Source organism: Chiloscyllium plagiosum, chromosome 10 (genome assembly GCF_004010195.1).
Source record: "Chiloscyllium plagiosum isolate BGI_BamShark_2017 chromosome 10, ASM401019v2, whole genome shotgun sequence".
In the NCBI taxonomy this organism is placed as follows: Eukaryota; Metazoa; Chordata; class Chondrichthyes; order Orectolobiformes; family Hemiscylliidae; genus Chiloscyllium; species Chiloscyllium plagiosum.
Genome location: NC_057719.1, coordinates 15,916,695 through 15,922,694, shown reverse-complemented (window position 1 = coordinate 15,922,694; position 6,000 = coordinate 15,916,695).

Sequence of the window (6,000 nt, the reverse complement as noted above, 5' to 3'; positions counted from 1 at the left end):
AACATCACTCTAATAGTGTGTGTTTTTACACAGAGTTCATAACAATGTACTGGACAATTTAAATTTGCATCATCGATAGCTATGGGTGAGGTGCCTGATGACTGGAGGTTGGCTAAAGTTGTCCCTTTGTTAAAGAAGTGTTGTAAGGAGAAATCAGAGAACTATAGACCTATGAGCCTGGCTTCTGTTGTGAGTAAATTGTTGGAGGTGATTTTAAAAGACAGGATTTATGGACATTTAGGCAGGCAAAAATTGATTTGGAAGAGTCAGCATGGTTATGTGTGAGGAAAATCAAGTTTCACAAACTTGATTGAGTTTTCTGAGGAAGTTACCAAAAGATTGATGAGGACAGAGCAGTAGATGTTGTTTCCTTGAACTTTAGTAAAACCTTTGCCAATCTTCCACATGGTAGACTAATTAGTAAAGTTAGGTCACATGGGATTCAGGGTTAGCTTGCCAATTGGATACATAATTGGCTTAAAGGCAGGAGACAGAGAGTAATGGTGGAGGGTTGTTTTTAGGACTGGAGGCCTGTGGTGGTATTTCACAGGGATGGGTTCTGGGTTCTGTTTTGTTTGTCTGTCATTTTCATAACTGATTTTGATGAGAATATAGAAAGCATGGTTAGTAAGTTTTCAGATGACACCGAAATTGGTGGCATAGTAGACAGGAAGGTTTTCTAAAATTACAAAGAGATCTTGATCAAATGGCTGAAATATGGCAGATAGAGTTTAACCTGGATAGAGTCATAGAGTCATTATATGCATGGAAACAGACCGTTTGGTCCAACTCGTCCATGCCAACCAAATATCCTAAATTAATCCAGTCCCATTTGCTAGCACTTGGCCGTTATCCCTCTAAACATTTCCTATTCATGTACCCACCCAGATGCTTTGCAAATGTTGTAATTATACCAGCCTTCACCACTTCCTCTGGCAGCTCATTCCATACATATACCACTTTTGCATAAAATGTTGCCCTTTAGGTCCCTTTTAAATCTTTCCCCTCTCAGTCTAAATCTATGCCCTCTAGCTCTGGACTCCCCCTTCCTGGGAAAAAGACCTTGTTTATTCACTCTATCCAAGCCCCTCATGATTTTATAAACCTCCCATATGTTCACTCCTCAGCCTCCAACGCTCCAGGGTAAACAGCCCCAGCCTATTCAGCCTCTCTTTATAGCTCAAACCTTCTAAACCTGTCAATATACTTGTAAATCTTTGCTGAACTCTATCAAAAGTTTCACAACATCCTTCCTATAGAAAGGAGACCAGAATTGCATGCAGTATTCCAAATCCAATGTCCTGCACAGCCACATGACCACAACTCCTATACTCAATGCTTTGACCAATAAAAGAAAACATACCAAACATCTTCTTCACTATCCTATCTACCTGTGACTCCACTTTCAAGGAACTATGAATCTGCACTCAAAGGTCTCTTTGTTCAGCAACACTCCCCAGGACCTTACCATTAAGTGTATGAGACCTGCCTGATTTGCCTTTCCAAAATGCAGCACCTCATATTTATCTAAATTAAACTCCATCTGTCACTCCTCAGCCCATTGGCCCATCTGATCAAGATCCCATTGTACTCTGAGGTGTCATCTGCAAATTTACTATACCTTCTATGTTCACATCCAAATCATTTATATAAATGGTGAAAAGCAGTGGACCCAGCACCGATAATTGTGGCACACCACTGGTCATAGGCCTCCAGTCTGAAAAACACCCTCCACTACCAATCTCTGTCTTTGACCTTCAAACCTGTTCTGTGTCCAAGTGGTTAGTTCTCCCTGTATTCCGTGTGATCTAACCTTGCTAACCAGTTTACCATGAAGAAACTTGCCAAATGCCATACTGAAGTCTATCTGGATCACATCTACCGCTCTGCCCACATCAATCCTCTTAAAAGCGAGGTATTGCATTTTGGTACAATATGGGGCTAGGGCTTACACAAATAATGGTAGGGCCTTGTGAAGTAGTGTAGCGGAACCTGGGGGTTCCAGTATATAATTCTTTGAAGTTTGCATCATACTTAGACGGAGTGGTTAAAAAGGAGTTTAGCACGCTTGCTTTCATTGTTCAGTCCTTTGATATAGGAGTTGGGAAGTCATATTGAGGTTGTACAGGATATTGGTGAGGCATTTTTTGGAATGCAGTGTCCAGTTCTGGTCACCCAGTTATAGAAAGGATGTTATTAAGTTGGAAATGGTTCAGAAAAGATTTACCAGGATGCTGCCAGGTATGGAAGGCTTGAGTTGTAAAGAAAGGCTGGACAGGTTGGGACTTTTTCACTGGAGTGTAGGAGGTTGAGAGGTGAGATTACAAAAGTTTATAATATCATGAGGGGTATGGATAGGGTTAATGGTATGTGTCTTTTCCCTAAGACGGGGAATTTGAAGACTCATTTTAAGGTGAGAGGAGAGAGATTTTAAAAAGTCATGAGGGGAATCAGAGGGTGATTCGCACGTGGAACAAACTTTTTGAGGAAATATTTCGATTGAAATATTTAAAAGACATTTCAATAAGTACATGAATAGGAAAGGTTTGAAGGCATATGAGTCAGAAACAAGCAAATGGGACTAGTCCAGTTTGGGATTATGTTTGGCACGAACTGGTTGAACCAAAGGGTCTGTTTCCATGCTGTATGACTCTATGACTTTAAGTGGAAAGTATATATGAGTTCCTTTGTGTAAACTGTATTTAGAATGTGACTTAATGTCTGGAACAGTAACACCTGATGTTGTTCAGAAATTACTTGCATTTATTCTTTTTATTCTCAGCTAATAACTTGGCAGGAGTGAAAGTTGCAGTTTTGCCTCCAATCACAGAAAGTCTGAATGAAGTTAAAGAGATGGAACAGCTCAAGTTCCAGGTATTTTTCATTGCAATAGCTGAACAAAATCAATCACCAGGATCAAAGTGGTACCGCAAGCAGATGTTGCAGCAGCTATGACTTTCTTTGAAGATGTGGATAATTCAAAAGAAATGCAATTTAGGAAGTCTTCTGTCATTGAGGCTCAGAATGGAGACCTGGAGTTTAAAAAGTTCGCATAATCAAACCATACTGAAATCAAAGCTGAGCCAGAAGATGTTTTAGCTGTTACTACTGAAAAATATAATTCTCCTGAGGAAGTGGGGATATCATAAAGAGATGTTACAGGTAGAATGTGAAATTCCTGTGATAAGACATATGGTGATATGGAAAACTGAAGCAGTGATAATCAAGTATTTCAGGTGGCCAAGTCTTTGTAAGAATTTAGTTTTAGTACCTAAACTAATGTTCATCTCTAGAATATGCCAAACATGTCAGGCAGTAGGAAATGCTCAGCAGCAGCAGGGCTACAGAGGTAGGGCTAGGGAATGGGGCTAGCTAGGTAGCTCTTTCAGGAGCCAGTACAGCCAAAATGGGTCAAATGGTTTCCTTTGTATTGCAAAATTCTGTGATTCCATGTCTTTAAATCAGGATCATTAATAAATATACCATACTTTGAAGAAACATTTAGTGGACTATTAGTAGTGTAGAAACATCACCAAAAACAAAAATGGGATACCAGAACATATTAAATTATGGACATGACAACTTCATTTTGAAAAGCTATTGCTTCGAGATCAATTACAGGTAAAACACTGGATGAGAAATTAAGTCAATTATTTTGCTTGTTATGGATTATTAATAGAAGTGTATTTAAATCAAAGTTCCAATTTGGTGTCTTTTTTTCAAGATATAAAAAGTAATTGAGGTACAAAACACTTGGGTACAAAACTGTAACATGTCATTCACAAACATGAGATGCTTTAGAGAGATACCATCGGACTCTCAAGATAATGATTAAATGACATTGTCATGAACATCCACAGGATTTGGATAAAGGTTTGTGTTATATGTTATTTGCTATCAGGGATTCCCAGAAGAATTTACTGGACTCAGTCAATTCAATTTAATGCATGGTCACTAGATAGGTCATCCACTAAAATTGATCAAGGAAAGAATTTTAGGACAGAAAACTGATTCCTCAATATTGATTATAAGTCCACATTTCCAGAAAGACTCTCTAGAGTGCACAAGGTAACACAGAAGCATTTAAAAACTTCACAGGCAAAGATAAAAGAATAGGTAAACTTGCTGAAACCAGAGCATTTCAAAATGGAATGAAGTGTTAGGTGTTCTCACTTTTAAAAGAGTACTTCTGAAAGTGAGATTAATAGCCCATCTAAGGTAATTAAAAATTATCTGAGAGCTCTACATTGCAGAAAGCAGAACCAGTTATGTTTTATAAACATGTTGTGGGATATAGGTAAAGCAGTGTTACTTCTGCAACCATAATTGCTTATGCAAGGTAAATGAACTAACCTACACCAGTGTATAATTGTTTCAGCCAAGAGCTGAGTTAGCTAAAATGTGCATACAAGAATGAAACTATGTGAAGGAAATACATAATTTCTTCTGAGTTAGCTAAAATGTGCATACAAGAATGGAACATGCCTGCAAACAATGGAAGACGTTAAAGACAAATAGATAAGGAGTAAAAAGAACATTGAGTTATGCCAACTCGGCATATTGCCCCCATGCAGGTACTAAAATGAGCCAAGTTAGCTGCAAATAAGGGATAGGGTAAATAAGAGTAAGGATCGCCCTGCTTGGAGCAGGGGGAGAAATAAACAAGGGTGGAGTGCAGCTAGGGAGGGGCAGAACACAATAAGGAATAGTGATAGGTTTGACACGTAATATGTTAGGTCAATGAGGTAAACAGGGAAGTACCGAGAGAGGCTCAATTAAACGGTATAAATTGTGGAGTAATTTTTGGATCGGGATGCTTATTTGTTAGACACCCGTCTTGCAAGAGTATTTCAATAAAATTTGCTGCTTCAGAATTTGATTCGGACGGAAATTTATTGATATGTGAGCTTTGTTTCTCACAATGTTAACATGGTTTCACTGCAGGGAGGAAAATGAGAAGGGGGTGGCAAGAATACTGAGGATGACAGAGCATTTTGGGAAAGCAAATCTTAGCAGGACTTATACACTTAATGGTAAGGTCCTAGGGAGTGTTGCTGAACAAAGAGACCTTGGAGTGCAGGTTCATAGCTACTTGAAAGTGGAGTCACAGGTAGATAGGGTAGTGAAGAAGGTGTTTGGTATGCTTTCCTTTATTGGTCAGAGTTTTGAGAACAGGATTTGGGAGGTCATGTTGTGGCTGAACAGGACATTGGTTAGGTCACTGTTGGAATATTGTGTACAATTCTGGTCTCCTTCCTATCGGAAAGCTGTTGTGAAACTTGAAAGGGTTCAGAAAAGATTTACAAGGATGTTGCCAGGGTTGGAGGATCTGAGCTAAAGGGAGAGGCTGAACAGGCTGGGTACAATTGCAACATTTAAGAGGCATTTGGATGGGTTTATGAATAGGAAGGGTTGGGAGGGATATTGGTCGGGTGCTGGCAGGTGGGACTAGATTGGGTTATGATATCTGGTCGGCATGGACAGGTTGGACCGGAGGGTCTGTTTCCATGCTGTATATCTCTATGACTCAATGGCTCTAAGCAGTGAGAGTGTAGTAGAAGGAGATGTAGACAATTCACAAACTCCACAATAGTTGCAACTCTAATTGTATTATTATGAAACCAAGTGATGGCAATATGATCAATAGAATAATTATCAGTTTTTGACAAAGTGAAATCCTTCATAATGAATTATGTTGGCTGTCTGACTTCACAGAAGCTTTTTAAATGATGATTGATGCTTATGACTTGGGAGTGGATATAATTTTATTCTGAGATGACGAATTGGATAAAGAGAATCCATTTTCAAAGAAATTGAGTCAGCCTCAAAATAAATATTCGACAGTGGAAAAGGGAACTGGGATTATTACTGGTTCTTAAACATTTGGATGTTTTTGTGCACCACAACCACAAAGAAATACTAACTTACACTGACCAGAATCCCTTGGCCTTTATAGATAAATCTAAAACTGAAATGTCTAGATTATTTCATTGGAGTTTG